Source organism: Taeniopygia guttata, chromosome 3 (genome assembly GCF_048771995.1).
Source record: "Taeniopygia guttata chromosome 3, bTaeGut7.mat, whole genome shotgun sequence".
Taxonomy (NCBI): Eukaryota; Metazoa; Chordata; class Aves; order Passeriformes; family Estrildidae; genus Taeniopygia; species Taeniopygia guttata.
The window spans coordinates 10,983,163-10,993,214 of NC_133027.1; the positions used below are offsets into that span (position 1 = coordinate 10,983,163).

The 10,052-nt window shown below is 36.9% G+C and overlaps 1 long non-coding RNA gene across 2 annotated transcripts in view; it reads left to right on the forward strand.

The window, feature by feature from the left end:
- LOC121469659 (uncharacterized) overlaps window positions 1–9,609 on the forward strand; it is a 319,414-nt gene extending 309,805 nt beyond the window's left edge. The window contains exons 3-4 of one of the 2 annotated variants that reach the window (XR_012054825.1): window positions 884–974; window positions 9,497–9,609. This is a non-coding gene — a long non-coding RNA (uncharacterized lncRNA). Of the gene's footprint in view, window positions 1–883; window positions 2,984–9,496 lie in introns of those variants that run through there. The other variant, XR_012054823.1, reaches the window with a different exon arrangement.
- Window positions 9,610–10,052: the final 443 nt, after the last annotated feature.

Genomic DNA, 10,052 nt, shown 5'->3' on the forward strand with positions numbered 1-10,052 from the left:
AGGAGCTGATTGCTGTAGGCACTAAGCCCATGTCCATACTATAAATTAAATGTGCTCACAGCTGTGCTCTAGCACTGCAGCTCTCCAGTGTGGAAAGGTCTGCATCCCCTGCATGGAATCCTTGTGCCCCAGCACCGAGATCCACACCCAAACTGCTCATAGCAGCCTCTGCCCCAGCTCACTCCCAGACTGGTTTGAACAGCAGCAGCACTCCTAGTTTAAAAGCAACCAGGTACCATCCAAACTTGTTTGAGTGGCAACAAAGTGGCAGGGCACACTCTTTTCTACTGCTTAATTTATTAGTGTGCATAACTTCGGGGTGCCATTCATCTACCTTAATGTAGACATACGAAAGTTCAACATGAAACCTCTGCTAGTTACCCTGGCTTCCTGTTATACTCAGTGGAAGCAAATCCAGGCCACAATTCATCTGACCTGTCTTGTGTACTTAGCTCAAATAAGATGGATTGCAATCTGGGAATGCCCATTTTTTCTTTGGACTATAAAGTGAGTCTGAGGTCTTCAGGTCAGACTTGGACCTCTAATTATTAGAAACCTGAGATAAGGTGAGAGATACCAGCCTAATACATACTAATAAGTTCATCAGTGTATCTTTCAGGTTAAAATATACTTTTAAGGACCTTATAGGTTAAATTATAGATTTTTACTCAAGAAAACCTCATAGGGAAAATGTCCTGTCAGAAAACCTAAAAAAACCCTGCTCTCCACAGAACAGAGTGAATGCTCTGAATGTGTTGCCCCGAACAGTAATGTTCTCTCACATGTCTCCCAGAAGTATGATATAATTTATCAGCAGCCATGCTATCTTCATTCTTGTTCTAAACATGGAACAATACTCACTTCATTCATTTTTTTTCCTCAGGGATTGACTGTCTGGGAGGGTCTACCTGAAGCAGTAGGATTCCATTTCTCATCTGCATCTGGAGGTCTGGGGAGCTGCAGAAGAGGACGAGGTCAGGATTCCAGCAGCATAACTGAGACAGTTTGCCTTAAGCGTCATTAATAACCCCTCTTCCACTCTGACCTTCAGTCATAATAAATACCTGGGAACCATAGCTGTTGATTACATTTGCAGTTGATGCCAAGTTATATAATTTCTATTACCATTAATGTAAAGAAAATATTTGTGTCTGAAAATGTCACATTGCAGCCTATACACATTTTTTTGCAACCCTTAGTCCTTGTTACCTTCATTAGATATTTTTCTAATGATAATTAACTAAGAAAACATGACCTAAGTAAAGTTATCAAAGGAGAGCAATTATGGGAACATGTGCCATATTATTTCAATTAGGTAACTGCTCATGGTGGTTTCACTTGGTAACAGCACAAAACTACTGTTCAGCCCACTATTCCCACTGTTACATTGATAAATTATCCCAAAGCTGCCTTTCATTCAACAGGTCTGTTTTTGGACAAGGGCCAGACAAAACAAAATCAAAAGATTTATAAGTACTGCACTGGGAGGGTAAAGAGGATCTGAAGGGCATGAGCCCTGCTCTGTCTTCTCTGAATTCAAGCTTAAGAAAAATTCTCCTGGTGAGCCAAATCGTAAGGACTCCACTCATTCCTTAGCCAGACATCATTCAGGCAAGGTCTTGAAGGCTATCACTATCTGCAGAAATACACAACTGAGTGGGAAACTGCGACTTGTGCTGTACTTATGGGAGGACAAGAGAACCCAAGTGGTACAGATATCCCTACAAGAGATTTCCTATCCGTGAATGGGTTTGTGAAACAAAGAGTGGAGAGCAAGTACTGCCTTGGGTCTAGGACTCACTTCAGCCCTGGATCACTGTGAAACTGAGGAAACCAGCCCTTTGCACCTTCCTCAGTGTTAGACAATGAACACTGAAAAAGTTTGTGCTTCCCCAAGTTTCCCTTCCTTCCTACTTCGTCTCTAGGCAGTGTCACAAATGATATCAAACTCAGTCTGGAGAAAGATTTTTTTGACCATGAATTTCTATGGAATCTGTTGATTGAAATGAAATTGGAAGACTTCATCCTCTGAAACCAGGAGGAAGGCCATCCATCACCAAATACCAGAATCTCAGACAAAAGATGTCTTCAGTAGCGGAGTACGATAAAAAAAAAGTATCTTCCTTGGGAGAATATGGCCTCAAAGAAATAATAGCAAAGACAAAAGAAAGGATAGGAAGTTAGCACTACGGCAAGAGGTTAACAGACATGATCTTACAATTAAAGATATTTACCAGAGAAATTTGAACCCCATTATACTCTGGCTCATAGTACATAAGGAAGAACTGGTTTACATCATCAAAGACAAAAACCAGGTCTATAGGTAAGCTTTAAGAATAATAAACATCCTGAATTCAAGAATAAGTCTGTCAAATGAAGGGATATTGATTTTGGAACAAGGAATATTATGTCAAACAACATTAGTTTAATTGATCTGAATTTAGTTTAAGTACTAAAAGCATTTATATACAAACAGCAAATGAAAATTAACTGCAGCTGAGTCCCTTGATTCTCAGATTATACAATATGCACAAGCAACTGAAAGTTCTTGTAGGAATCCCAGCAGCATGGTCTGGGTTCTATTCCCATAGTATGACTCAATAGAAAAGCAATATGCTTTCTTTCAGAAAATATGAATATTTAAAGCCATGTTTTGACTTTTAAAAATACACAAAACTTTTCCTTTCCCAAAAAGAATTTATAACAAATTGCAGAAAAGACACTATAGTTATGATCATTGCTAGCATGACTTAGCTCAAATATTTCCACTTCTGGAATGAACCATCCAGGGGAGAAAAAAAAAAAATCCATTCCTTCGGAAACAAACAGATTTGCATGATTTTATTTTCCTTTCTACTCTAACTTAGCTGTTTACCTAGCTACCTTAGATATCTCCAAGCCTGTATTTGTTGGAACCAATGCATAGAATCTTGATATATTGACTATTACAACATGTTGCTATTACCCATCAGGGAAAATGCAAAGTTATTTCTATAATTTAATTCATTTTAAGACCTGATTTTTTCAAAGTAGGAAGATTTTTTCCTACAACTTTGTTATGCACCTTTTTTTTTTTTTTAATTATTTGGATTTTGTAAAGTAATGAGACTTAAAAGAAATGATAACAATATAGGTTTCACAGAGATAAAGAATTTCACTTGCCGCTTCTCACTTGCAAGTACCTAATTTACTTGTTAGTATAGAACAAATGCTCTAAAATTTTTTGATCCTATGTTTGTGAACACTTTGAGAAGCTTCAACCAATGAAAGTTCAAAAACCATGAAACTTTAAAAATTTTATCTCTATTTACAGTTTTAATTATATTAATAGTAAAATAGTATAGTACTAAGAATGTAATAAAAGTATCCAAGACTTGCCATATGAACTCTATATCTGATTTAGGCACAGATGACTCATTTAAAATATCTTAAAGTCCTGTCTGCAAAGAATGACATTTTAGGGGGTAAATAACTAAAACTCTTACCTGGATTATTAACTAAGTGATGAAACACCAAGCTTTTAGATCAGAATCAGACCTTTCAGGTGTTCTTAAAAATGTCTTTATACATCTTTATCTCATATAATTCACATAATTTTTAAAATTTTCTTCCCTCTTCTTTGATGTCAATGTCAATGTCATAGAAGTGTAGGCACAGAAATCTTATCCAGAGTTGCAGTAATAATTTGTAAAAATATTTTTTACTCATAACACTCATTATCCACATATCAGAGTGAAATGTTAGGCAAACATAAAAAGAGGAGGTTTCATTTTTTACACTGTAGTGCCAAGTCTGCTTCCAAGTCTTGTGGTTCAGATTGTGTCAAAATCCCATCTGTACATCTGCTGAAGAATTCACTGGGGAAATATCTGGGCATTCCACTTCCCAGCCTCTTTCAGGGTTTGTCTTAGTAAGTCAGGAGTTTTCAGCCTCTTCTGAAAGTCTGTTGAGCACCTCAGGAAAATACCAGTTACTCTTCCTGTTGATTGTTTGAACCCCTAAGGAGGGCTTGACTAGTTTCTCTCATTATTTACAGGTGTTCTAATTCTCACTTAAAATGTGTCTTCCTACAAGCCTGGTGCCTTAGCTATGACTGACTGGAATCCCATGTATTTATCTAGGAAGTCTGACCTCTCATATGGAGTAAAACAGGCAGGATCCAGAGGCACAAAGAAACCTGGAAAAGTAAGGCCACATCACTGAAAAATGTGCAAAAGGAATTTGTTGAATGATGGTGCTCATTGCTTTTGAGAAAGAAGAAAGAAACTTGTCAACTCTAATTTTTCCCATATAGAAGCTGTGGGATCTTTTACATGGGATTTTTTTGTTAGTTTCAGAAGATAAGCTGAAAAAACAATGGGCTAAAGCATCACAGGGGCACATGCAAGACCTAGTCCTGTGCTGTGCCTGTGATGAGCTTGGCCAGGTTCTAAGGTATATCAGAAGTCCAGCTAAAGTAACTCGGTGCACCAGCTTCTGAGGAATTCTTTCACTTAATTCAATGGAACACCTTAATCCCATGGAACACAGTTTACAAGTGTTGTGTGTGGAATCTTTGCTGATTGGTAAGAAACCATCATTATGTGAAAAGACCTCTGCAAAGAGACCAGTAGGTATAAGTAAGGCAGGATCTCTGCCTTTTTTCCCTTTTATACTCTATCAGGACTATGTTGAAGTCTTTCTTGCTGTTAACTTCTGCCACCTCTGCCACTGGTTTAAAAGGAGATGATTTCCTGCTTTCTTCTGTCAACAACTACTCCCTCCAACACTGCATTATATTTTTGTCCAAACCAATATATGTGTGTCATTCAGAAAATTTCTGTAGAACAAACTACCCACTGAAGACATTTCTTATTTTAATGATTAATATTGCCATGAAGCAGCATTTAGACAAACACCATCTTGTGAATACTGATTGTCTGAAAATTGTTCTACAATAAAATTTTGCTAAAACATGGGATATTTCTTACAGTACTGTTTCCTCTCTTTGTTAGACCTATATCTCTTTCCTTACTTTTTTGATTTACATGTCAATTTTGTGTTAATGCAGAGACTATTAATTGTCATAAAGATACAGGAAATAACACATTACAAACAGAACTGTGCTGAAACAGTAGCAATTTCTCTACTATATCACTAAATTCATGATGCAGAAAGATGTCTAGATGACCTGGAAATGTTAATTGCCAGGTTGAAATTTTTCCCATGGGTCAGTACAGACTGAACAATAAGAGCTCAGGTGGACTCTGAGATTGACTCTAGTGATAATCAAATGCTGGTAGAACCCAGATTAAGATGCAAGAACTACATTGTCTTGGTTGAAACTGTAAATCTCAAAGGGTATTTTGTCAGTCTATATACCTGTCCTGGGGTGACCATACTCAAAAAACAAAAAAAAAGTGCCCAGCACATTTTGAGAATCTAACCATTCACACCAGTCGTAGCATAACCACACCGTTTTTAAATGATAAGGTAATTTTACATAATGGATTCTCAAGGCTGTGCAGGCTGGCTTCAAATCCAGAAACCAAATCCTAGCACTACTGAGTTACTAGTACAGGCATAAATAGCAAAGATGTAACTACAGCCCAGTGAATTTGTGTTAGAGTTAATGCAGCTTCAGGGAGCTGCAAAGCTAGGCTGTGCAGGTCTTGGTACAAATTCAATGAGTCTGGCTTTCTCCCTGTCACCACATCGTTGCTGTACGTGTAATGCAGGCAGAATTCTAAACCTCCAGGTTAATGTTAACACAACAAAAATTAAGTTCTAGCTGATGCATTTTTTAAATAAACCTGTCAAAAGCCAGGTTAGTAACTAAGTATGAATGACTGTATAGGATGCATGCTCTTAGCTGTCATTCTGATAATGAAGGCTTGGACTGGACATTTGATCTCCTTGCGCAAAGCATTCTTTTTTATAGGATCTCCTACAAACAATAGGGGTGGCAGGGAAATCACTTGGCAAGAGAAATACCTTTCAGTCTCTGAAAAAAAAATTATTCCACAGAGGCTGACTTATTTACATTCCTTTTTTCAGAGAGAAAAGAATTCCAGAGACAGGTAGGGAATGAAACTCACACAAATTCTTGGGATATATCATGCCATGAAGAACAATCATGCAGATTGAGCACATCAACCTTCTTAATACATGTGTCTACAGGACATTTGCACACTAGTCAGAGTTACTGTAACTTTAAAAATATACCTTTAGTTTGAAGATAACAGGATTAAGGAGATATCTTCATTGAAATCATATAAAATATTTTTATAACTTGTCTATCCAACCCTGTGGCCCTTTAGTTTCTTTAGTGCAAGATACTCTTTCTGCATTTTTAGCTTGAGATAAATACGGATAGTTCTTTATGAAGCTGTGCTGGATGTTAGGGGAAACCTCAGCAAAGCTGGAAGGTGTAAGAGCAGCCCTTTATTCAGAAACATATCAATGGAGCCAAACAGCTGAAAGAATAATCACTCAAATTATAAGTACACACAATGCCATAGAAGTCAAAGGGTTCACATGGGATTACTATTGTGTAAAATGACAGAGATTAGAGGTAAAGGAGAAAAGAAGCCACAAAAGCCAGAGTTGCACAGTCCTATAATGGGAATTAGAACTAGGTGACAATAGCCAGAGTATCTGTTGTATGTTTGCATATTACATATGCTTCAGACTAAAAGTGTCAAAAAAAACTTGTGGATTTTTTGCTTTTAAACGTCCCTTCTCAGGTAAGGAACTAAGATAATTCTAATGGTAGAGAATTTAAGTTCAGGGTTTTTCAGTACTCCTGCCTGCAGGCTTGTACAGTATCTCACACTCCTAGGAGGCTTTACTTTCCTTCTGTCAAAGTTTCCTCGTGCTAAGTAAAAGAGGTGTTCTTTTATTCTCATATCAAAGTCCCATTTTTGTGTCAGTATGTGAAGTTTCATTAAACTCTTAATTCATATTTGGCCATATTGAGCTGGTTCATTTATATTTAGAGGGAAAAAAGGTTGAGAAGAATTTGGATAACAAGCAGAAAGGAATGTTTCATTTTAAATGATTTTTCATTTTTAAATAAATGCTATCTGATGTAATGAAAAGGTTGAAGCAAAACATCTCTCTGTTATCAAAACACAACATTTCACTGGCTCAAACCATTTTTGTTATGGCTGCTTTCAAATGGATTGAAATGAAAGCATATTTCAGAATGGAAGAATTTGCAAAATTAGATTTCCAAATTCCTACTCTACTTAGAATGATAAATTATTCATCTTCAGTAAATAGGGACTCAAATATGATCCACATAACCATAATTGCAAGATATGTAGCATGCATAACATTTAGATCTTCCATCTCTACCTTTTTGTTTTGTACAATAACAACCAACCCACAGAATAATTGTTGTAGACCTTTTAATTGCTGAATCTACCTTAGTAGACAGAACCTCAGGTTCTTCTGCCCAAACAGAATCTTCTGTTTAATCTTCTAACGGTATAGTTTGACCTTTATATTTCAACCTAACAGTCTTTGCTCTGCAATGCCCTGTAAGGTGGATGCAAGAGATTTCAAAACATACATGGATGTGGATAGTTCAGTAGCAGCAGCAGCCTTCAATAAACATCATGATGCCATTGTGGGCCTTGAAGCCAAACAAATACATGTCCTGAACTGCTTACAGAGAAATTTATACTGACCCCTAAGTTTGGAGATGGCCAAAGACTCAGATGATCTCACTGCTGGTAAAGTGCTGCTCCTGTAAAAGCAAAATATCTCTCCACTTCAAACACACACACACATGCACGCTCATATGTATAATAACATCTCAAATCACATAGAAAAAGATCTGATCTTTCCAACAAAGAAAGCCAGTGCTGTGCCTGGAGTTTCTCTTTTCTCCCAGGTCCTTTCCAATAATATTTGGCTCACGTTCAGCATGTTACAGGGCTCCCAAGCCTCTTTCCCAGATATATCTGTCTTGTCTCTCTGGGTAAAAGAAACTTATTTCTGGCTCTCTGTCAAGCTCCCCACAACCTTGTATTACCAAACAACAATGTTGAAGGCAGGAATGCATACTTTTGCTTTGATTTCCACTGAGAATCATAATTCTTCTCTGCTTCTTTCTCCCCTCCTCCTCTCCCCTTAAGGTGACAAATGGCTCTCTAGAAGTCACCCATTTCTTCATTTTGACCTTCTGTTCACCTCCTCCATTTTTTTCCTCTGCCCTGGCCGATTCCAATTTGGGTAATTATTCTGTCTACAGTACGTAAAATTCTCTCTTTTGTTGTAGTCAACTATAATATCCTTCTCCTTCTGTTCTTAAATGTAATGCTATGCCTTGATAAATTATTACTGTGGTTTACCCCAAAAGGGAAAGAGTGAGTGACTCAAGACTGATATCTTTTTATAAAGTTGTTCCAGTGTTTAGGAATACTTCGGGATGAGTGGTGTTATATTATTAGTCCTTAATCCCTGGATGATTTGCATTACAACTATTATTTTCTCTATTGTACAACTTTTTAAAGGGTACCTATTTATTAAAGTGAATTGACACTAAAAATATGTAAACCTTTGCCTGTGGAAAAATGAAAATAGCCATAGCTTTGGAAATGTTTTAACAAACTTAAATTCTAGCTGTTCTAAATACAGCAGTGAAGTGACCAGAAATCCAAACTAGGATATTTTTCTTTTCTTTCCTTAAGCTTGCACTTAGATCCATATATTCTTATTCTTATTACCAAAAAAACCCCAAAACATCTACAGATACAAAAGATGTAACAACCCTTTTTTTAATCTTTCATTGTTAGAGAGGACCAATACCTTTCTGAAAATGTGAGTCCATCTTAGAAGGTATTTCTCTTATTATGCACATCAAGTCATGCCTTGGGTTTAAACACTGTAGATGAAAGCAGCTGTTTGTTATGAAGTATCCATTGTTATTTTTGAAACAGATGCTTTGATTTGTTGGAAAGAACTAATATGTGCTGATTATAGCTTCAATCCAGTATGACACACAAGCATGTGCTTAAATCTATCGTTACTCGGAAAAGCACTTATACATATGTTAAAAATTAAGAATGTGCTTAAGTGCTCTGCTTAATGGGGATGATCCTGAACACATATTTAAGTGCACTCTTGAATCAAGGCCAGAATGACCAACCTTAGTTATTGTGAAGTTTGCTATCTTTTTACTGCTTTAAGTTCAAACAACATAGCAATGCTTTATTTCATGTCCTTTGCAAAGGAGGCAATTGCATACTTGACAAGAAAGAAAAGTTCATTACATCTTGCAAGCCAAGTTGTAATGGGGAGTAGTGGGGAGGATGGGAAAACCTGCATAAAATTACCAGGCTCCCCTTTCTTATACTGGTAAGCATGTGAGATGTGATTCCATCTGTGGCTGCTCTTCGATGGCTGTGAATCTGTTTCAGATCTCAGCTGGTTATTTATACAACAGGAGCTCCTGATTTTTGCCCTGCTTCACAATCTGAGAGTGGTCAAAATGACATTTTCCCCACAGACTGAATCGAATGTGCCCTGGATTCCTGTTTGCAGAAGGTATCAAGGAAAAGCAAGTGTAACTCTCACTTTTTATATGAAGATATTATACACCATCTGTCAAACCCTCCACCCAATGTTTTGATAAGTCCTTTACTTGAAGAAAACCGCCAGATTCCATACCAATATTTTTTTCTGTGATGTTTCGGATATATAATTCCCTGTGAAAGCCATCTACTCCCCAATATTTTGGGACTACCTGGATAGATGGTTTTCTTCTGCTTATTAGACTGTGTAGCATTAGGGCTTTTTTCAGTCATTTACATATCCATGGTGTCAGATTCCATGTAAATTTCCCAATAGAACGCATAAGAAAAACTGGATGATTTTTGCAATTTTAATAACTCTTCAAAATGAGAGCAGATTGAAAAATTATACTCAAATCTTTGCTGTCCTTTACATACAGATCTGAACACTTGGATTCTGAAACAAACAGCTAGACCAAAATCTTGGTGATTTACTTTCTTAAGTTTAGTTGGAAGCTCCCACTTTTCAAAGTTGTCTGAAAGATAGCAAAG